We start from the raw sequence: 24,090 nt of genomic DNA, 5'->3' as shown, positions 1-24,090 counted from the left end.
TGTCCTTCAGCGGTTGAGTGGTTAAACCAACTGGTATATCCACATCATGGATACTACTCAGCAAGAAAAAGTTGATACACAACAACTTGGATGAATCCCCAGGGAGTTATGCTAAACGAAAAAGCCAATTCCCAAAGGTTATAAACTATATGATTACATTTATAGAACATTTCTGAAATGATCAAAGGATATAAATGGAGAACAGATGAGTGCTTGTCAGGAGTTAGGAGTGAGGGAAGGTGCAGGAGGGCAGGGGGGTGGGTATAAAAGGGCAACACAAGGAGCCTCATGGTGATGGAACTGCTCTGTACCTTGACTGTGATGGTTCCCACAGGAAACTGCACACGTGATAAAACTGCATAGAACACACACACACCCGCACACATACACACACCCAAAGGAGTGCAAGTAAAACTAGGGAAGTCCGAATAAGATTGATGGATTGTATCAATATCAATATCCTAGTTGTGATACTGTACTATAATTTTGCAAGATGTTACATCGGAGGAAACTTGCTAGAGGGTATATGGGATCTCCCTGTATTATTTCTTACAACTGCCTGTGAATCTACCATTATCTCAAAACATAAAGTTTAATTTAAAAAAGCTATAAGGTGGATCTATATGATGTAATATGAGGTCTGTGATATACTGTTGAGTGAGAAAAGCATGTCACCAAATAATAGGTACGGTATTATCCTATTTGTGATAAACAAACAAAGCCATATATCGGCTTGTGTGTGCATGTGAGTAAATAGAAAATTTAACACTGCTTATCTCTGAGGAAGGAAGGGAAAAGGGAGTCCATTTTTAGTCTATATTTAGTCTGTATTGGTGCAGTGCTTTACAACCAACATGTCTGACTTCTGTGATTTAAGTATTTCTTAATTGTAAGGAGAGACTAAATATACCAACATGAGGGTTAACCAACTGCCCTAGAGTATAAGCTGTATCTCCTCAAGCAAACTGGGCCCAAGGAGGTGCTCAGTGGAGGGGCAAGTTTCAGTGAAGGCAACGAAGCACAGGAGCCTGAGAGAGGAACAGAAGGATGTAGAAAGGGGAGCGGTCTGCAGCGGAACAGGCATCGAGGGAAGGGTTGAGCGAGGGAAGAGTATCCTGAGAAGAAACGCAGAGTCGAGAATAAGAGGGAAGCTGGAGAGGGATGCTTTGGGGGTTTCCCAGTGGGGACAGGAATAAAATATTGCTTTTGGTTTGCTATTTGGGGTAGGGCACTTATCATTTATCAGGGAGGCGGTGGCACTGCCATCATAGCTCTCAGGGAAACACCGTGGGGAGCATTCCATTTCCTGAGGACATCTCCTCGAACTATCCATTCTGGGACAGGGGATCACATTGGCTGGACCCCTTGTTAGTTCAAGTCAAGGCTCTATCATCTGATCTCAACAGCCATTCCTCTAGTGAACCCAGATGGCACTTCTGATCTAGGGATCAGCATAAGCTCAATAACAATCCCCCAAGGAGATGGATAAGTACCCTTTCCCCAGTACTCAGTCACCCTGATACATGGTCACTTGTCCCTCTAGGCTTGAGGTAAGTTGCAGGGTCCTTTCTCAAAAGGTTCTTGGTTTGCAAACTGGCTTAGGTCTGGGAACTGGATAAGAAGCTATATATTCCCAATATGATGATGCAAGTTTGGTCTCTGCCCAGCAGAGCCAGAATTTTTCTCCCTACATTTGTAAGGAAGTAACTTAGTACACTGCCCATCCAGTTCATTTTAGGTGATCAATTAGCCATTGGTTGCCACAGATCCCTGCATACAAAACTCTATTTCTCCATCCCTGTGGCTTATTAAGGTAATTGCATTTACCTTGTCTCTGATGGAAACCAGAGACCACAGAAACCAATTTCACTGCCACATCAGCACTGTAATTTTTTTTTTTTAAGATTTTTTTGATGTGGACCATTTTTAAAGTCTTTGTTGAATTTGTTACAATTTTGCTTCTGTTTTATGTTTTGGTTTTTTGGCCACGAGGCGTCTGGGATCTTAGCTCCCCGACCAGGGATCAAACCTGCACCCCCTGCATTGGAAGGCCAAGTCTTAACCACTGGACTGTCAGGGAAGTTCCCTGTTATTTCTGACCTTCAGAGAGCCACCTCAGAACTCTTCAATGATTCTGGCGCCCTTTACCAATGCATTTTTCCTTCCTTGGTGGGTCCTCCCAGGGCATTTTTTTAAAATTAATTTATTTATTTATTTTTGGCTGCATTGGGTCTTTGCTGCTGCGTGTGGGCTTTCTCTAGTTGCGGCGAGCAGGGGCCACTCCTCGCTGCAGTGTGTGGGCCTCTCTCGCTGCAGAGCATGGGCTCTAGGTGTGCGGGCCCCAGCAGCTGTGGTGCATGGGCTCAGCAGTTGTGGCTTGCAGGCTCTAGAGCACAGGCTCAGTAGTTGTGGCGCACGGGCTTAGTTGCTCCGCGGCATGTGGGATCCTCCCGGACCAGGGCTCGAACCTGTGTCCCCTGCACTGGCAGGCAGATTCTCAACCACTGCACGACCAGGGAAGCCCATCCCAGGGCATTTGAAGAGGTGATGGTTGAATAGGGTGGAGAAATTGATCCATTCCAACATTCCCATTTCCCTGAGCCTCTAGACTCCTTCCCCTCCTACGGCCCTGCTGCTCAAAGTGCAGTTCACAGACTAGCAGCATCTTGGCATCACCTGAGAGCACATTAGAATCTCAGGCCTGTCCTAGACCTGCCGAAGCAGAATCTGCATTTTAACAGAATCCCCAGGTGACTCGTAAGCACATTGACATCTGTTTTACACCAGTGATTCCCAAACTTTAATGGGCATCTGATTCATTTTTGAAAGTGCAAATTCCCAGGCCTCAGCTCCAGAGTTTCTAATTCTGTAAATCTGGGGTAAGATTCAAGAATTTCCATTTCTGTAATACATTCCCAGTTGATGTTGATGGTCCCAGGTGATGTGGTCACCACTCTGTTTGAACCACTGTTCTACATTATGCCGGAGAATTGACAGAACTTTGACCTAAAGAACCACAGACCATCATAGACTCCAGGCTCTAATATCCAGTCCAACATACTATTCACACCACTCCCTGGCGCTTGAGCCAACCCTGAGTCCTAGGTGATATCCCATATCAATACATTCAGCCTGATGGAGCCTTACTATCTTCCCCCAACACCCTTACAATCTCCTCCCACATACGATCTTCCCACTCCTCCAGATACCATGTGTCAAGATCTTGTAACTCTTTTGGTGGGTAGACTATTTTATCCTGGAGCAGGACTTTTCTATTTCTCCTTATGGGCTATATTGAGATCTAACTCTTCTTACAGAGCTGGAGGCAGAGAAGAGAGAGTTTGGGTCCGAGAATAAGCAGCAGCTCTCGAGGCAACTGCTCCAGGTATAGTCACTGAAAACACTGTTTTGCAGAAAGAAGGCTCAGGGACATTTACAGCTCAAAGTTTTCAGCCTTATCCATGTCCCACCAGTGCCTTACACTAGCATGAGAGACCTAGAAAGGCTGAACTTTTAATTGGCACTTTAACTCTGCAACCCTTGCAATGAGACACAGGGCTTGGCTGTTCACGGTAAGAACTTCAGGACAAGAGATTTCTTCAAGTTTGCCATGGAGGTTCGATTCTCTACAAGTGTTCTTAAATATATGATATATATATATATGTACATATATATATATTCATACCCTTACCTTTTTGCCTATATATGCACTTTGGAGCTGTAAGAAAAACCTAGGTGACTCTATAATCTTTAAAATCACTTCCTTCGACAGAACAACTAAGTGCCACAGCCTCTTGATCTCCCCATGTCTTGCCCTCCACTTACTCTTCATGCCATGCTATGACCGCTGATCATCTGAACGATTGTGATACTACTGCATGCACGGATGACGAGCGTCCATTTCCATCCTTTGAACCTCCGCATTCTCCCAACGTTATCGTTCAGCTCCTCAAACATGATCAACCCAATCCCAGAAGCACATTATGAGGATCTATTTCCTGGTGCAACTTCTAACATCAATTACTCTATCAGTCAGAGTACCAGAAAGAAACAGCAGGTGTTCAAATGAGGATAATTTCAAGAGGGAACTATTTACAATGGTGTAGACAGAATATAGGGAAATCACAAGAGAGAAAGCAATAACCAGGAGCTGGTAGCAGCTGAGCAGAACTGCCCTAGACTTGAGGAGGAGGGTCATGCAGAGACGCCCCATTAAGAGAAGCAGCGACCTTCAGTCAGGGGAATCAGGCAGCTCCTGGCAACCTCACAGACAGGGAGTTAAGAGAGTGAACACCTTGACCTCCCTCTCTCCCCGGTTTCCAACCTCTTCCCAGGGATCCCCAGTGGTCAAACCCAAGTGGAAGCCAGAGGCAAGGGAGCCAGTGGATATAGTCAACTAAATCAGCCTCCTGGGTTGAAAGCGGATCTGGAGGGGAAAATGCAAGATCTCTGGCATGATGGGAAAGGCCATGAGTTTAGTTCTAAACAAATGTGTTTGTGGCATCTAAGCAGAGATGTAAAGCAGGTAGTCAAGAAGCTCTGGAGATTGGAGAAAAGTCTGAGCTGTTGTACAAATTTGAGAGCATAGAGATGAGGCCATGAAGGTGGGTGAGATGACTTAGGCAGACAGTGTAGAGTGAGAAAAGTAGAGGATCCAGGGTTGAACCTGAGCAGTTCCAATGTTTAAAGGTCAATTAGAAGAGGAAAATCTGCAAAGGGACAGAGAAATTGAGCCATAGAAGTGGGAGAAAAACCAGGAGAGTATATGGCTGCTTAGATACCAAGAAAAAATAGTTTTTTCCCAAAGAAGGAAGGTTAAATTGGCTAAAGTCTACTGAGAGGTCAAATACGGTGAAAATTCAGCAGTGTCCATGAGATTTAAGGGCGTGGAGGCCACTGGATACTTTGATAAAAATAGTTTTAACGGAGAAGTAGGGGAGGATGCCAGTTGGACGGGGCTGATGAGTAAACAGGTGCTGAATGAGGGCAAACGATGACTGCACAACTCTCCCAACCAGTTTGGGTGTGAAGGGGAGGAGAGGAAAAGAGTAGAACCAGGAAGGAAATTTGGGGTCTGGGAGCGGGATTTTTTAAGAATAGGAGCGACTAGAGCATGTTTAGATGCTGATGAAAAGAATCCATTAGAGGGGAACAGATCAAGGCTAGAAAAGGTGAGATGGTTGGTAACACACATTTTCTGAGAAGGTTGGAATCCGTGGCCTCGGGAAGGGAACTGACCTTTCAGGGAGGAGGGACATCACTTCCATTTTGTCAGGAGGGAGGTGCAGAGAATGGGCTCAGGAGCTAGTACAGGTGCAGGCTGGGTTATGGGTGCAGGTGGCAGGAAGTGAGGTACTTCCCACCTGAGGGCCTCTATTTCTTCTGTGAAGTAGGAACAAAGACACCTGGCACTAGAGAGGGATGAGATGGGGGCTAAAGACTTGAAGAGGAAAGTTTGAAATGGTTGTTCAGAGACTGAAAGGTGAGTGGACAAGAGGACAGTGGGATTCCTCAGGGGGTGGAGGTGATCATGAAGAAGACTCTGCTAGGCTGGGGGGTTCTTCTCCAGTCATGCTTTGCTGCCTAGGCAGAGATGTGAAAAAGGGCTATTGTTGAGTTCTTCTAGGATTGACTTTTTCCCCAGGTAAAATTGATAAAAGGACAAAATAGACCAGTAAGTTTAGGGTGTTGGTGAGATAGTGATTGACATAATGGACCATGTATCTAACGTGGCTTCAAAGGGAAACAGATAGAGTGGGTTGATGGATAAGAAAAAGTAGAGGGGCCAGGAGACTAAGGGCCTCAGTAAGGTTGGGGCACAGACTAGGTAAGCAAGCAGACTAGACTAGAATGAGAGGGGATTGTGAACAGAGGGGAGTTTTGACAGATGACAAAGTCCACAGTGTGACAGAGAAGTAGGTGCTAGAGGTGGCAGGGTAGATTAAGGAACTGAGAGGCCAGAGTATGGACTGGGTCATCCGTGGGTACCCTCACGTCTTCCAGGAATATGGCAGAGTTGAGGTGTGAGGGAATAGTGTGAGTAGGAGGCAAAGTTCTCAGGGAAGCAGAGGGAGTGTTCCAGCGGCCAGTGGCTGTCAACAACACCAGCACTTCAGAGAGCAGCCATTTTTACAGGAATGTTTGGATTCTGCACCAGGGAATGAGGAGCGGGCTATTCCCACCCTTCATCCCGGGGGTGTGGGCTGCGGAAGAATACTTAAGAGAGCTGCAAAAGAAGTGATATGCTCTGGGTAGAGCTGAGTTTCAATTCAGGACAGGAGACAGAGGTTCTCCAGGGGGCCGATGCAAGCAGAGACAGCAGAAGTGACCAGGGATGAAGGGGGAGGCTTCAACTTGAGTACGTTTGGGTCACGGATTGTAAAAAAAAAAAAAAAAGGTGCCATTAGGAAGATTCGAAATAAGTATAGAATCTATAATAAGTCCAGAAAGCATTATACTGCTTTTCAAAGACAGACACATACACCAGCCCCAGTTGTCCTTCACTTTCAACGGTGACCCTCTGTGTGTGTGGTCTGACTCGAGAACAATGCCTAACCAGCAGTATTTTCTCCACGCTCAGGGCTGTCCTTGGGCTTCCTTGTTTCCAGCTGTTGTTTGCTGAGTCTGGCATGAGTTTTACCTTTGTCTCCGTATTTCCTAGTTTACCAAACTCCTTGGTTTGGAGATTCTTAAAAAGAATCCTCCCACCAAGGACTGTTTAGGCCAGTGTTCTCTAGGGGTTCTGTCTGCCTCTCACCACATGTTTCGGCCTTGTCACATCCTTTGCTCTTGTCCTCCAAAGATTTCTCTGTGCTGTTCTACCCCCGCTTCACTTCTGCGTGGGTATCCATCCTCTGCCTTTACCCCTTCTCAGCACATCTAGGGCAATGAATGGGGTTATTGGGCAGCCAGGGTGCCTCTAAGATCACCAGTTGGACGACAGTGTAACTGATGTCTGTTCTCAATAAAAAAGATGACATGAGAGTAAACTTTCAGGACTTTTTAGTTGCACCATAGATGGCTAAACAAACTCTGCAGGTATCACTAAGCAAAACAAAAGTCATCGTGTAAGCAGTGAAACTGAACTTACCAATTTTCCCTTTGACTTTCCCAGTAAGCTTTTTCCCTTTCCGTTTGACTTGATTACTAATTCTTAGTATGCAGGCTGTGACCTCCTCTTGACAAACAGATCGTCAGTGTATGCTGTTGTTTTTTCTCATTCCTAAGGATACTCACGCACCATAGTGAACACGCCAACTCGGTATCTAATTACATGTGAAAGACGCACTTAACAAACTGGTTTCTTTATGCAACAGGATGACTTAGAGTAGTCACATAACAAGTTATTGCCCTTTGGGTACTCTCAGTCAAAACTCTTCACATACTTTTCAATTCAGTGTTCTCTCGTCCATGTTGTCTTGTGATTATTGTTGGGAATTTTGTTGCTGTTGTTGTGAGAGCCCTCAATATTTTCTGGATGACGCTGTGAGCAGATTGGCTCTATTATTGGCACTATGATGATTATTATCTATTACCTAAAATGCTCATAAACTGTCTCAAACACCGTGCCCTTGCTGGCTATCAGAGGTGGTCTTGAGGGGCAGGAGAGATGGCTGATCCTAAGGAAAGCCCCATAGTGCTGGCCATCAGGCAGAGTTTCCACAGCAACTCCATGGGCTTGTCAGTTTACTCTTTTGGAACACAAAATAAACGAAAAATGTAATTTACTCTTGCTACAGGAAATTTACTTCTAAGTGATAGAGATAGGTAACTGCAACACCCCCTTGATATCAGAGGCCCCTCCTAGGAACCTGAGCAGAAACTCAGGCTTAAAGTTACCCCACACATCTCTGTTCTAAAATCTTATTGTTAGCATTTAAGATAAATACGTTTTTCATTATAGGTACAACTTAAGTTAGCTGAATCAGACTAAAGGGGAGGATTTATATTCCTTGCTTCAAGGAGGAGTTTTCTTGCTTTTTCTTCCTCCTGCTAGATATGAACAAATCTACACACGTAGCCCCGTGCCCCAGCAGATTTCTTAAAACCTGAAGGGAATCAATCTTAAGGTGAAGGCTTTGTGGAGAAGAGTAGAACAGGGAAGGAGAAAACATGGGTCCTTGTTGACATGGTTGAGTTGCTGAATCAACCAGCCCTGGAGGCCACCCTACCTCTGGAAATTTCAGTTTTGTGAGATAATGAATTTCTTTATATTTAAGTCAGTTTGGTACAGTTTGTTTTCTAATTTTTTTAAATTGTTATTATTTGCCATGGAAAGCGTCCCAGGTATCACAGGTACTCACAAGTGCCTGAGCTGTGTAGCAGAGGAGAACCCAGCAGGAATGTGAGTGATTAGGGGTAATTCCTGTCAATCTTTTCTTTATTTCCCCTCCCTCAACCTGATTCCTGATATGAGGCCATTTGTGCTTTGAGTTAGCTTTCCGTTGTTTCTTCCCCACCCCACCCCGTTTTCTCTACCTCTCAGAAATCAGTTATTCTCCATCTAAATATAATATGACCTTCAAGTTGAATTTAAGCTGGAGTCAAATCAAGGTAAAATGTTTGGAGACCTCATTTTCAGGGTGTCCTGAAAGAGGAATGTGAGAAAAGTGTACTCTAGAGTTGCTTTCTGGAGTCAGCCAAATTCTGGTGTGAGATCTTTGGAATTTTGTCAGCATCATCACTGCCTCTCAGTATTTGTACCCTACCCCAGGAGAAGTTCTATATCTTGTCAGTGAGTGGGTGGGGCTGGGTTTTGGGTCAAAGATATCTAAATGGCTGAAATTATCCTATTTGAGGTTTGCTGAGATAACTATTTTTCATCAATTAAAAAAATTTTCCAATATTTCTTCAAATACTTTTTCTTCTTCACCTGCTCTCTCCTCCCCTTCTGGGACTCTAATTACATGTACATTAGATTGCTTGATACTATCCCACAGGTTATTAAGGCCTATTCTTTTTCTTTTAATCTTTTTTTCCTCTTTGTTTAGATAATATCCCTTGACTTTTCTATAAATTCACTGATAATTTCATGTGTTGTGTTCATTGTGCCTAACCAATGAGTCTTCAATTTCATATACTGTATTTTTCAGTTCTAGGATTTCCATTTGACTCTTTTTTAAAGTTTACATATCTCTTTTGAAATTTCCCATCTGTTCACCTACTATTCGCATATTTCCCACAGATTCCTTAACATATTTATCATAATTATTAAAACTTCGTTAATTCTAACATCTGGGTCCTCCATGGGTGTTTATTGACTATTGTTTCTCTTCATTATGGATTACATTTTCCTGCTTCTTTGCACATTGAGTAATGTTTTTATTGTATACTGAGCCTTATGGACAGTATTAAAGAGACTAGATTCTGCTATCTTTCTTTAAAGAAAGTTGAGATTTGTTGCAAGCAGTTAAATTACTAGCATACTATCTTGAGCCCCTAGAGCTATGGCGTTCAATAGAAATTTTGTGATAGAAATGTTCCATACTCTGTGCAGTCCAATATAATGGACATTAGCCACAAGTGGCTATAAGCCTTTAAAATGCAGCTAGTGACTAAGGAACTGCAATTTAAGTTTTATTTAATTTTAATCAAATTTCAAATGTCACATGTACATGGAGGTTATTGTATTGAATAGTGTAGCTGCGAAGAATTGGTTTTACGATCTGTTAGGGTGGGTCTATTTGGGTTTTGCCTTTATTCCTAGGGCATAGCCTTCAGTCCTGGGAAGTAGTCCTTACTCCTAAGGTGTGCTCTCTGTGGTCTCCATGGAAAGTCTTGGGTATTTGCCACACCACCGTAACTGGGCAGGAATTGAACTCTAAGCTCCATCTTCCAACACAAGGCAGCCATAACTTCAGCCTTCCAGCTATTGCTCTTCCCTGGGCTCCCTGCACCTCACTTTGCACATGCAACGTGCAGGAGTCGGCTGAGGGAAGGATCTGAGGGAAGTTTGTACATAGATTTGGGAGCTCCCCCTCTGAGGCTCCCTCCTTTCTGGGGTTCCTTCCTTCCCAATCTCCAGCTGCTGTGGAAGCCCCAAACCCCAGCTTCTGCCTCCTCAGCTCATAGGGCTGCCACTTTCCGCTTGAGCTCTGTCTCCTGCCATCCTGGGAAGAGGAGAGTACCGCCAGAGGAAACGCCTGATCAACATGGACCTCGCCCAGTGGGATCCCCCCCCCTTCTTTCCAAGGGTCATATCTTCTCCAGTTTTTGTCTTCAGAACCAAACCATTTTGGTTGCCCTCCAGGACCTTCGAACAGGTTTTGTTATTGTCTTGTTTTAGGTCCAGAACTTATCATTGTTTTTGGCAGAAGGATTAGTCAGATACTATTTACTCAGCCGTTATCAGAAGTTGGAACTGATCTGAATGGTCAAAACTAGACACTAAAATACTGAGTTCAATGGGAAACCTTGGCTCTCCTTTCCTCCTAGCATACTCTCCTGCGTCTCTTTGCACCAGAAGGGGCTCAATATTTGCTAATGAAAATTTGCTGAAAACTGGAAATTCTCTTGAAGGAGCCATACTTTGAAGCATTATCAGTTGTTCATAATTTAGAGTGGACAATCCTTTCCTGAAAGCAGACTTTGATATGGGTTAATGAGAAGGAACAAGAGGTTCTTGGGTGTATCTGAATTCTGATTACAAGTGGTAGAAAACCTGACACAATTTTGGTGTAAGCAAAAGGAGAATTTATTGAAAAGCCTAGCTTAACACTCCATGGTAGGGCTGGCTCGAGGCATAGATGTTTTTAGGCCTCATATAGTATCATCAGAATGCAGGTTTTTCTTTTTTTTAATAAATTTATTTATTTTATTTTATTTATTATTGGCTGTGTTGGGTCTTCGTTGCTGTGCACAGGCTTTCTCTAGTTGCGGCGAGTGGGGGCTACTCTTTGTTGCGGTGCGCGGGCTTCTCATTGCAGTGGCTTCTCTTGTTGCAGAGCACGGGCTCTAGGCGTGTGGGCTTCAGTAGTTGTGGCACGCGGGTTCTAGAGCGCAGGCTCAGTAGTTGTGGTGCACAGGCTTAGCTGCTCTGCGGCATGTGGGATCTTCCCGGACCAGGGCTCGAACCCGTGTCCCCTGCATTGGCAGGCAGATTCTTAACCACTGCACCACCAGGGAAGCCCAGAATGGAGGGTTTTTGGTTTTGTTCCCAGCTTTCAGACCTGTCTGTTGCATTGATAGAATTAATCTCAGCTTCCTGTGACTGCAAGAGGATGGCAGCAGCTTCAGCCCTGCATACTCTCAAGTGTCCAGTCCAGAGGAGAAAGTGCAAGCCTATTTTCCTGAAATACCCATGAAAATCTCACTGCCTCTCATAGGTTTTGCCTGGGTCATGGGCCCATCCGGAAGCAATCACGTGGCCATGAAACAGGATGAAATGATTGGCCTAAACATGCCTCATACACTCCACTCCCCAGTCAGAGAGGTGTCAGTTTCACCAGACCCCCACAGACTGAGAGGGGGAAGGGGCAGTTCCCCCGATAAATATCTGGATTCTAATTCACTGGAAGGGCAGACACATGCTGGGGCAGAAACAACAGAAGCCCACTAAGGTTGTTATTGGAGGAGACTGGAACCAAGGTACCTGGAAGGGGTTAAAAGGTTACAAAGTAGAGAAGCAGGGGGCCTAAAGGAAAAACCCTGCCTCTTTTTCCACTTAGCCCCTTGGCTTAGGGCCGCTGGAGGCTGGTGCTATGCTGTGTCATTGCTTCATGGTGATTGTGCTTGGGGACCTGCCATGAGTAAAATCCATGAAATTTAAATACCACAGCGGTATCTTTAAAAGGTATCAGGTGGAGAATGGCTTTTAATGTGGAATCCAGGCCTCCAATGAGAGGCTTGTTCCACTTGCTAAATTTGGTTTGGGTTAAATGCCCACTGACCTCTTGTCCCTATAGCATTTCATCACTGTGATGAAGGCTCGAGAACAAATCCTCCTCTCCCCCGCCCTTCCTAATGGTACACACTCTCTATACCGTTAGAGTTCTGAATTCTTTTCCCAGATAAATTGCCAGGCCCTCCTCTCCATCTCTTCCGTGAGTGAGGAAGCAATCCAAGGAAAAAAGACAACCGCACCAAATGCAGCAGCACTTCCGAATGTTCACTTGTCTTGGCCAGGGCCTGACCAGCACCTGCCACGGCTCCAAACCATCCAGCAGCATTTGGCGGCGGGGGGGTGGGGGGGGGGTGGGGGCTGGGGAAGTGGAGGCTTCCTTTTCTCTCCGCCTCCAGGAAACCAGAGAAAACATAGCTGACCTCAGAGACCAGTGAAAAATACCTCTGGAGTCTCTCAATCCACTCAGTCCCCACTGACTGCTCCTAAGCACGTTCTAACTTGAACCTAATGGTTCTAAGATAGCCCAGTGAAAGGGGCTTAATTGCTTCCCTAAGCAATTAAGAGAACTCTCCCCAATTTTTCAAAAACGTCTGTGCTTTTTAGGATCTCACTTTTTTTAAAAAATTAATTAATTTATTTATTACTTTTGGCTGTGTTGGGTCTTTGTTGCTGCACGCGGGCTTTCTCTGGTTGTGGCGAGCGGGGGCTACTTTTTGTTGCAGTTGCATGGGATTCTCATTGCAGTGGCTTCTCGTTGCAGAGCACGGGCTCTAGGCATGCGGGCTTCAGTAGTTGTGGCTCGTGGGCTCAGTAATTGTGGCTCACAGGCTCTAGAGCACAGGCTCAGTAGTTGTGGCACACGGGCTTAGTTGCTCCGTGGCATGTGGGATCTTCCTGGACCAGGGCTCGAACCTGTGTCCTTTGCATTGGCAGGTAGATTCTTAACCACTGCACCACCAGGGAAGTGCCAGGATCTCACTTTTTTTTTTTTTTTTTTTACAATAAGCATGCCTCACTTTTGCCACAAAAAAATTAAAATAAGTACGGATATTCAAAGTTTCAGAATTTCCACAATGCTTGGCCCCCTTCAAAGCTCCCTCTGTAACCAGTGGCTGACTTGAAAGTCACTGCTCGCAGCATTTCAGGCTTTTTCTGTCACTGCAATTACATCTAATCATAAAAAGAGAAATATACTTCTGACGAATTTAAAAATGCAACATGGAAGATGCCTCTGGAAAAAATTCCTGTCAGCTCTTTTCATACCCGGGTGCCCTTGGTGATAAATTCCTAGTCTTTTCAGGAAATCAGTTCCTCCTTGCTTGCTTTATGAAACAACCCAGCTCACTCGCCTCAGTTTCACCTTCCTGATGAGCTTGTCTTCTGAAGCATAGAGATATTCCGGTAGTTTCCCCCTCTTTCCTGCCCTCCCACCACCCACCCAGGTTCTTCACTTGCTCTGCATCCCACCGTGCTGAGGTCACCTGCCGCTGACCTCATTCTCAGCTTTGTTTATTTCCCCCATAAGTTTATTGGCCAGGTGCTGTAATCTTTGGTTTGCTGGGCAATTGCCTCCGTGCAGTTCCTGTGACCTACTTGGACTACGGAGCAGACTTCTTCATTATTCACGATGAGCTAGAGGTGCAGTTACCAGTAGGGTCCACCTCCGAAACTTGTTTAGCCAGTTTCCTTCTTTCACTGAGCTGTTCCAAGACCGGCACATGCAGATTGACAAAAACACCGAGAGTTTCTGTGTTCCCAGAAACAAATCCCACCAGAACAAACCTCCGTCTGTTGCTAAACTATGATTCTCGTTTCCTCTCCCCACACTGTCTTCCCCCTCTGCCTCCACCTCCCTTTCCTACAAAGCTAAGGACCATCAGGTTTAAATGCAGTGCTGAGTTGTTGATGAAAACAGGGTGTTTTTTTCTGAATGTCAAACAACGTATGAACATAAAGCAGGCATAAAAATATCAGGAAAACAAGCGTGCACTGCTTCTGCCCGGGATGCAAGCACACGAGTGGCTGAGCTTTAAAAGCTTCCATGCTCACAAGAAGTTCTGGAGCATTAAAATTGACGATGGGGATTAAGTTGTCTTTCAGAGCAGCAGAATCTGTATAACTGAATCCTCCTAGATGGAACCATTTTCAGCCCAGGCATATTAAGTTGGCTGGCTCTGAGTCGGCTTTTGTACACACACACACACAGTATTTAACCACAAGTGCGGTGGGCCCCAAATTGAAACCATATTTTGTTAGCACCACGTGTTCCAGCCTTGACAGTATTTATCAAAGGGGAAGCTGCTAGATTTATTGAAAGAAATGAACTTAACCAGAGTCTGGCAGACCCAACCCCAATAGGGAGTTGTTATTTTTACCCCGCCTGGTAAGCAGTACTGTGGTTGTCAGTGCAACGCTGTTGACTGGCTTCGGGCGCTGTTTGCTACTGGACCTCTCCAGGGCCTGCCTCCCAGCTGCCTGGGCCCCATGGGACGTCATTAGCTCCACAGCTGTTTGTTCTTCAAGCCCCTGTTTGTGTTCCTTTCTCTTCTGTGAGGTCCTTGCTCCTTGAACCAAAGGTCGTTTCTTCCTCCTCTGATCTCTCCAGCATCAGCTGGGGCTGTGGTGGAAATGCAGAGTCCCAGGCTCCACCGCAGACCTCCTGCATCTGCATCTTAGCAAGAATCCCAGGAGACTCCGGAGCACACTGAAGTTTGAGAAACACTGCTCTACCTGCACTGACCTTCTCCACCAGCGGCTCTCAGTGGGAGTTGTTACCCCCTACAGGTGCTTTGGAAATGTACAGGGGGATTTGGGAGTTGTCACAATGGTGAGTGCTGGGCGGGAGAATGCGGGGCAGCCTGCGGTGTAGAGCACAGCTCCACGTAAGGAAGACTTGGTTCATACATCACATAACTTTCTAAAGTGCCGCCAGGCAGGCAGGTTGGTGAAAAAACCTATTTTTAATTATCTGAACCCGGAACTGAATTCCTTTTCCCACACAGACACAAAGTATTGTTTGCACAGTTTTAATATACACTGAGTTTTCTAGGAATTCAACTTCTGCGAATTCAGGGAAGACTGTGCTTTGTTTTGTTCAGAATTTTACCTTCGTTCTTCATTTTGGAAACACATTATTGACAGGAATACCACTTACAGTATTTCAGTCTCCAGGACAATGTATCTGCATCAGTATGCTTTGGTAGCTGTCCCAGTAACAGTGATTTTATATCTGACTACTTCATTGGTTTTTGGTGTAAATATGCCTGAGCACTTATATATTGAAATATGTTGTTTTATTACAAATTGATTTTATTTCTTCATATCAGAATTAAGGAATTCATTATACAGATTGAGTTAGTTATATTATTCATGGATTCTAGTTATATAACTCATGGATTCCATTTTAAGAAAATGAAGTCATTTTAAGCTATTAGAGAATGTTGGGGTCTGACAGGATTGGTGCTACATTCTTCAATTGGCCCTTATTACAAACTATCTAATCAGCTTAGTTATATTTTTGAGACCATGCAGAGTCCCACCTACGAGATTATAAACATTCGTGGGGTAGGACTGTGTTTTATAAACTTGGTATTCTAGTTACCACTTAGTTCAGCATAATGCACCTATTGAGCATTAAGTAATTGATCACATGACTACTTCAAGGACAGCCCCCATCCTGCATTCCATCCCGAAAATGCTACTGAGTTCCTGCTCTCCGCGGAGAACTGACAGCCTGGCTTCAACGGTCACTAAGAGAAGGTTCGGCACATGGGCTGAGCATAAAGCTTAACACAAAGATTTCTGAAAGAAGTGGAGGTTAGAAGTGGTCCACTAGGAAAACAAAATGCTATGGGGTTATGGAGGAGAAAACAATCCCAACACGTGCATGTGCACATACACAAGTCTGGAGTGGCAAATTGCATGTATAAGTTCCTTTATGTGTGTTTTTATTTAATGGGATGACCACCATCTTCTTTGCCCTGTTGAATTAGAAGCTTTTTGAGAGCCAGTCTCAAGTTCTCTAATTCTTTCGTATTACTGCCAAGCTTCAGTGTTGTGTCCGACAAAATCCCTTCTATTTCTTGGGACAAAGACCACAGACATACAGTCTTTTCAATCTCATGTGATAATGTGACATTTTTTGTGAGGCTAGATTGGCCTGGTGGTCAGGGTCTGGATTTTAATCTGTTGATAATTTGGATAGGTCATTTCACCGCCCTGGTGGTCATTTTCCTCATCAGAAAAGATGGACCAGATTGATGGTTCCCTAACTTGACTGTTCCTGAGGAGATTTTTAAAAATACAGAATTCACTGGGCTCTACTCCCAACATGTTGAAAAGACTTTGGAGGTGGAGTCCAAGTAGTTGTAGATTTTAAAGGCTATCAGGTAATTCCAATAGGTGGCCTGGTTTTCTTTCTTTCTTTTTTTTTTTTTTGGCCACGCTGCGTGACATGCAGGATCTTAGTTCCCTGACCAGGGATCAAACCCACGCACCCTGCAGTGGAAGCACAGAGTCTTAACCACTGGCCCACCAGGGAAGTCCCTGGCCAGTTTTTCTTTTCAAACTTTAATATGAATACAAATCACCTGAAAGATCTTAAGATGCAGATTTGATACATCAACTCAGGAGTGTAGCCTGGGAGTCTGCGTCCTAACAAGCTCCCAGGTGACATCGATGCTGCTGATCAATGAGTCTCACTCTAGTAGCCAAGAATAAAAGGCTTAAGTCTTTTTCAGCTGAATACTCTCCATCTACGTCAATTACTAGTGAGTAATGTTATATAAGATACCATTAAAAATCATCCACATTTAGTGTAAGATGACCTAGCCAAGTTAAATTGTCATGGTAGAGTATGGAATTATTTCCCTCATTTATAAATTTTAAGTGATACTTTCAAATAATCTATGGAGGATTTTTTTTCCTCTTAAGTTAGCATCCCATAGTAAACATTGAAAGAGTTTTCAAAAATCCTTAAGGCTAGAAAAAAATTTTCAACCAATCAGCAGACTTCAAACTGACCTTTTTGTGGCACAGGGAGCTCAATGCCAGTGTGATCTGAACATCATAGAAGGCACTTTCTCTTCCCGAATCCTCCCATGGGCTGGCATATGCCTGAAATTCCTTTAGCAGAGGACAGAGACTCTCGCTCACTCCGTAATTAGTGATGAGGCTTAAAATACAAATATCTCTGAGGAGGGTAAAGCACTGACTTTACATCTTAGCAGAATAAAGAAATGATGGGGGAGATTTTCACAGAAAGAGGTTTTCATAGGAAAGAGTTGGACTGGGGGATGCGGGCTGGAGCAGAGAGTGAAAAAGATGTTTCAGAAAGGGAAGCCAGGGGCTGAAGTACACTTAACCTTCTTCATAACTCTGTCCAAAGGAAGCTGACCTAATGGTTTTCAGAGAACTGCAACAAGCCAGGAGAGCCACCACGCTCTCTGGGGACGCAGCAGGGGGAAGGGAGGAGAGTGGGTCTCCTCCTGAGAAACAGACACACCCCCAATTCCTTTGCTCATTTCCTAGGTTCGTATGAGAGGCCCTTAGGTCTCTTTCTCCTACAGTCCTGCAAACGAGCGAAGGAGTGGGTCCCAGGGAGGAGAAGGGTCAGGATGAGGAACACCTGTGGGGCCTGAGCTGACCAAGGAGGCTGAGGGTGGGAGAGGGTCAGCAGGAGAACTGAGGTGGACACTAGAAGCGGGAGGTGGGTGTGACCCCGAAGACAAGCGGCCCCATAAAGCTAGGTTTGCTTCCAGCACTACACAGCTGCTCAAGCTCTTGGCAACGCAACCTCTTCCCGGTCTCCTGTAACTCACCTGGAGGTCACGACTGCCAGTTTGAGACACGTAAACAAGGCCGAGGAAGTTGATCTTTCTTCCAGCAATTAAGACACTCAGTCTCCGCCACAAACTCGTGATACTCAAGGGCGCCCACTCTCAAGGGAAGCAGCGAGGCAGCTGGAAGATCTATGAGTCTGGCTGCTGCCCAGGCTAGATTCGCCTCTGGGCATAGTGGCCGAGTATCTAAGATCTAGAACGATCTCTAAGAGCGGGGACAGACTGGGCACCTGATGGGACATTAAAGCCAGGAAGAGCTTTTGCTCCAGCAAACCTCCCTCTCAAGGTGTATTCTTTTACCTCTTAATCACTTTTTTTCCCCGAAAAGGAAAGGAGCTGAAGAGAGGCATACAGATCACCTGGGCTGTTGAGGTCAAGAGGAAAGACATTCCAGATTCAAATGACATCTCTACGTCTATAAACCACATGATTCACTGAGTATCAACTGACATGCAGACCCACAAGTGAATGCTCAAGTCAACTAACGTGAGGGGAAAGAAATTGTCCAGTGAAGCCTGCAGGAGCACGGCCTAGCTGAGCAGGGCAGTCCAGGCCTGCCAAAAAGATGAGAGGAAGGTCTCTGGTCCCTGTTGACTCAGGGCAAATGGACAGGGTCTCTTCCCAAGGCCCCCAGGACACAGGCTGCCCACCACGACTTCAGAATGAAGTCCATTTGTGCTGAAGGAGAAGAGAGGAGTGTTACCTTCGCTTACGTTAGAAGTCACCTTAGAACCCTCCTACACTGTTGGTGCAAATGTAAATTGGTACAACCATTATGGAGAACAGTATGGAGGTTCCTTAAAAAACTAGAAATAGAACTACCATATGATCCAGCAATCCCACTCCTGGGCATGTATCCGGAGAAAACCATAATTCGAAAAGATACATGCACCCCAATGTTCATTGCAGCACTATTTACAATAGCCAAGACGTGGAAGCAACCTTAAATGTCCATTGACAGAGGAATGGATAAAGAAGATGTGGTACAGATATACAATGGAATATTACTCAGCCATATAAAGAATGAAATAATGCCATTTGCAGCAACATGGATGGACATAGAGATTATCAAACTAAGTGAAGTAAATCAGACAGAGAAAAACAAATATCATATGATATCACTCATATGGGGAATCTAAGTTAAAAAATGATATAAATGAACTCATTTATAAAACAGAAACAGACTTACAGATTTCAAAAACAAACTTATGGTTACCAAAGGCAAACGTCGGGGGGAGGAATAAATTAGGAGCTTGGGATTAACATACACCCACTACAATATATAAAATAGATAACCAACAAGGCCCTACTGTATAGCACAGGACACTCTACTCAATATTCTGTAATACCCTATATGGGAAAAGAATCTGAAAAAGAATGAACACATGTATAACTGAATTACTATGCTGTACACCTGAAACTAACACAACATTGTAAATCAACTATACTCCAATAAAATTTAAAAAAGAAGAAGAAGGAGTCACCTTACCCAATGAGAGCAAGGTAGCCTAAGGATTTTGGCGCTTGGAGGGATTTTAGATCATTTAATTCACACTCATTTTATAGGTAGGGAAACAGAGGCCCAGCAAGGGAAAGAAGTTTGTACAAGTTCACTGGTAAATTCTTGGCAGTGTTGAGTCTAGAATCCAGCTGACTCCCAGACCCACTCTCCTCCCTTCCCCTCTGCTGCCTCCCAGAGAGCCCAGTGGCCCTCCTGGCTTGTTGCAGTTTTCTGAAACCTCTGGAGTTATCAGAACTCGCATTCCCCTACCCTTATTTCCTCAGCTCTCTAGGTGGTGCTGGATGAGGCTGCCCTCCAAGCTGCCCCAGCTCCAGGCTTAAAGACCAGTGTGAAAGGGGTCCTTGGCAAAGGCCCATGATGGGCTTGAAGAGACAAAACTTAGGTTCATGAACTTATACCACCCCTTTCAGAACTCCATTATTCAAGTTTAGGGGGAGAAATGAAAGCTCTTACCAGACCCAACTGTTGAGCTGCGTCACACAGGCCTGTAAGCCTTGTAGTTGCCCAGCCCAGAGACAGCAACAGAGACGCCAGCAAAAGGTCCGAGAGCAACACCCCACTGTAGATAGCAGGCAGCACATGGCGGCAACCTCCGCTACTTAGCGGGAGAAAGAGGCTACCATTTAGAGGCGGAATTGACGTCAGCTTGGCTCATCAGTTACCAGGGAAACCAGCGGCTGGGGCAGGGGGCAAGCACATAGGCAGTTACTTATTAAGCCTTATAATTAAGACGATTGGATAGTCATGTGAGTGTAGCAGGGCGTGATCCAGCAGGGGACGTACAGAGAGCAAGAGAACAGCCATATTGAATGACCTGACCATACACGAACTCGTTCAGCACACGCTAAATCCAGTGTGGGCGTGAGCAGGTGCAAACGGGACTCTCAGGCCATGGTTGGTTCTGCATCTGGAAGTTAGTATCCCATAACCATAGAAAATATCAGTAGCCTGCTACGGTCAGACACAAGTGGGGCCTGCACATCTCCACCCCAACAAGCTTGCTGCCAAATGGGGTTGTTGCAATAAATGCGAGTCTCAGCTCACACCAAATCCCATCAAACGCAGGGAACTTTGTTAGATAGCAGACAAAATTAATCTAACAAATCTCATTTGTGGTTCAGAAGATATTTCTCTCTTTTCTTCCTGCACCCCTCCCACTCCCACAAAAAAATCAGCAGAAACACCCAGGCACGAAGGCTTGCTGTCCTCAGCCTTGTCCTTCAAGGGGTAACTCTCTGGCCCTCCTCAGGCACACTCTCCACACAGGACAATGAGTCACAGGGCCCAGGGAGTGTGTCTACCCAGAGCTCATACCTCACCTTCTAGACCACCCTTTGGTACCTGGGATCCCAGAGTTCCCTGCCCAAGGGTCCTGAAATCATCTCCAAAGCCTGCATAGGCCTCTCCTCGGGCTCTGAGTTCTGAGGATGGACTGGCCCATGGCTGGGCCTCACCCCTAGGCCTGAGGAAAGGCCGGGAGACAGCTCTTCACAGAGAGCTGGGGTGTGAGACAGAGCTGGGGGTGGGCAGAGAAGGGCAGCCCGGGTGCAGCAGGTGGAACTCTGAGGGGTCTGAGGGTGCTACATTCAGACTCGGCATCCCAGGTCCCTCTGAAGATGTATATTTCAAGGCAAAAGGATAGAACATATTCTATATTATAGTTTCTAGGCTAGATTTGCAGCTTTTAAATATTTGGACATATGGTATGTGGGTCTCCATCTGAACTCTTGCTCCGGTCTGTAAACCTCGGTTGGAGGCATGTTTTTTGAAGCAAACTCACAGACCGGGCTCCTGTGGTTAGATGGTGGGGGGAGGGTGAGAGTCGTCCTATCCCTGGAGACACCACACCAGCGGGCCCTAAGCTCAAGGCACAGTTACTGGGCTTGCTGATTTTTAACCCTTATTCACACAAGGCAATTTGTCCTATTATATACACATACCAAAAAATCTGGGGGTTCTACTAAATCAAGAATTACTTCTCTAAAAAAAAGAATTACTTTGAACACTTTTATGCAAATAAGGCAACTTAAATTGTTGAGAGACTAGAATTGATTTGCTTGCTTTACCCACTAATTAACCCACCCTGAAGAGTTAAAACAGATTAGGATTTACTTGTTCATGCACATATCACGTTACTCATGCCAGGGTATTTAAAAATGAATGACCACATATACAACACAACAGCCAGCCTCCCAGGGTCCCCCTTTGTTCCCCAGCTGGGTAAGCCTAGGATGGTGCTGTGAGCGCAGCCCCTGGCGTGAGGAGTGGACCTGGCGCCACGAGCCCAGGACCAAGGGTCTCCCTGGCTTCCCCCCCCATCCCCCCGAAGGGGCATGCCAGCCCCAAGAGATGATTTATATCACAGTATCAAGCAATAATTCTGCCACTCAACAAGCCACATACCCCAGGTCTATGTCCAGGTTTGGGATTATAAAATATTTACTCTACAATATGTAAGCAATCTCTCTTTTTTCCTGTGCCAGTGCGCCACGTTAAGCAACTTCCCTTTACCTGCACTTACTTTACAGGACCTAAGAATTTTCTATTTACACCCACTTAGGGGCTTATGAGCCGGCCTGGCCAGGACCTACTACATGCTGATTTTTCAACTCTCTGCTGTGGTTACTCTTCACATAAACTTGGGCTACTCTAACAATTGCTTTTCAACATTCTCAGGAGTTATAAGAAGGCAACGTTGAGCCCAAAACGCAGGATCAGAACGAAAAGCTGTGACATTAAAAATTCTCTCCAAAATTCCTTAGAAAGTCAATTAGAACCCCAGGTAAATTAACTGGAAGAAAATCTTTATCATTTAACAGCAGACAGTAGCAGGCACAAACCTTAGTCTACAGATACGTAAATGTTTCTTTACTTTTCTATAACCCAACTTAATCTCTACTTTAGCCCTCATTTCACGAGACGAGTCAAAACTTTATCAGTTTGGGGTTATATCTTTGTTCTAGGGCACAAAGGGCTGTGGAGGGGTGGTGAGGCCGGGCATCTAGTCTTCAGTCATCTGTCCACAAGGGCATCTGCTGAGACCATCATCACCTCATCTGACCTTGGCCATCGTCCATGCAGATGGCTGCTGAACTGCCCCTCATCTTACCCACTAAGCCCTTTCAAAGCCAGCCACTCTGCTCTGCCCCGCCCCTCTCAGCAGCATGGGGGTCATTCCCTTGCTCTCAATCCATGCTGTGGCATGGGGAACTTTGTGAGGCTGTTTCTACAGCCCTGTCTGCCTAGACATGCCCCAAATCCATTTCTTTAGGGTCTTGCCACTTTCCTAGGGCTCTACCCTAGAAGTAAGAAACGGGTCTCTCTCTCTCCAGTCTCACAACCTAATCGGTGGGTTCTATCATGGGGTTCCATTTCCATCCACCTGGGACACACAATCCTACTTTCAAGCATCCCTTAATGACTATACAGTTCTTGCTTTCCCTCTGTGCCCCCTCTTCCCCCAGAGTCCTCAGGGACTGGGGACAGGGACCTTCAGGTGGGGTATCATGTCCTCTCTCAAATCTCTGGTATATGTCCGAGTCCTTCCTTCACACACACGGGCTTAGACTTGAGAAACTCAAAAGCCAGCAAACAGGCCCTTATATCTGTTGAGCATCCTTCACTGAGGTGATGAACACAGACTAACCTTGCTCGAAGGAGCAAGATGAGCGGAGGGTGAGAGGGTGAAGAAAGATATTAGGAGAAGAAAGACTACTGGTATTTCAAAATCATACCCAAGCATAATACTAACAGACGATAGAATGATCTTTCTGAAATACAGATATGATTATCTAACTGCTGTGCTTCAAATCCTCCAGTGCTTCCACATTGCCCACAAAGGCAGTCCAAGATCCTCACCTTCAGAGAAGTGAAGGCTGGGCTTACTGAGCTATTCATCTGGGAGACCTACAATTTGCACGAGCAGACAAAGCAAATATTCACGTGGCCTATCCAACCACTAAAGCATCAGGTCCTGGGACCAAAACTAACAATTTCCCAAACAGTTCCAAAACCTGGCTCTGACCTCTTCTTGGGCAAAAACTCTGACCTAATTTTAGAAGATCCTGTTTGATTTCTTAAATCAAATATCCTTATCCTTCATGTACATGGCTGCTCTGAATCAACCAATAAGAACAAGAGCAACATTAAAAAATACCATAAGGGGCTTCCCTGGTGGCGCAGTGGTTAAGAATCCGCCTGCCAACGCAGGGGACCCGGGTTCGAGCCCTGGTCTGGGAAGATCCCACATGCCGCGGAGCAACTAGGCCCGTGAGCCACAACTGCTGAGCCTGCGCGTCTGGAGCCTGTGCTCCGCAACAAGAGAGGCCGCGATAGTGAGAGGCCCGCGCACCGCGATGAAGAGTGGCCCCCGCTTGCCACAACCAGAGAAAGCCCTAGCACAGAAACGAAGACCCAACATAGCAATCAATCAATCAATCAATCAATCAATCTTTAAAAAAAAAAAAAAAATACCATAAGGGCAGTTTCGATGCTTGTTTTCTCTCCTCCTTTCTCCCTGCCTGACCCTGGTTTCTCTTTTCCAAAACATGGCTGGAGCACCTCCTTCAAGAAGTCTTCCTCCCTGTCTTGACCCGATTCTAATCACACCATGGCTTGTGTGAGAGGCGCAGGTCCTGTCTGTTGCAGCTGTGTGTATCGTGTTGTTTGTTCTGTCTTCTTTCTCTGATTAGCCTATAAACTCTCCTGGATGAGGTCTGCACCCCTACTTCTTTTGCAGCACCCCAAGCACTTAGTCTGCACACAGAGGGAACTTAATAATGTTTGCAGTTTGATATTTGGGTCCCTACCCCAGCTCCTGGGTAATCACTGTCAGCAAACAAATTAGTTTTCAGTAAAACAGCCAAGGTTTCCAGAGTGAATCATTT

The 24,090-nt window shown here is 45.3% G+C and overlaps 1 long non-coding RNA gene across 1 annotated transcript in view; it reads right to left on the bottom strand.

The window, feature by feature from the left end:
• Positions 1-19,784, bottom strand: part of LOC103019076 (uncharacterized) — a 69,006-nt gene extending 49,222 nt beyond the window's left edge. The window contains exon 1 of the long non-coding RNA XR_451783.2: positions 19,658-19,784. This is a non-coding gene — a long non-coding RNA (uncharacterized LOC103019076). The remainder of the gene's footprint in view (positions 1-19,657) is intronic.
• Between the last annotated feature and the right edge of the window lie 4,306 nt (positions 19,785-24,090).

This window comes from Balaenoptera acutorostrata, chromosome 14 (assembly GCF_949987535.1).
Source record: "Balaenoptera acutorostrata chromosome 14, mBalAcu1.1, whole genome shotgun sequence".
NCBI classification, from domain to species: Eukaryota; Metazoa; Chordata; class Mammalia; order Artiodactyla; family Balaenopteridae; genus Balaenoptera; species Balaenoptera acutorostrata.
Note: the sequence above shows the minus strand (reverse complement) of the source record. Positions and strands in the feature narration are given on the sequence as shown.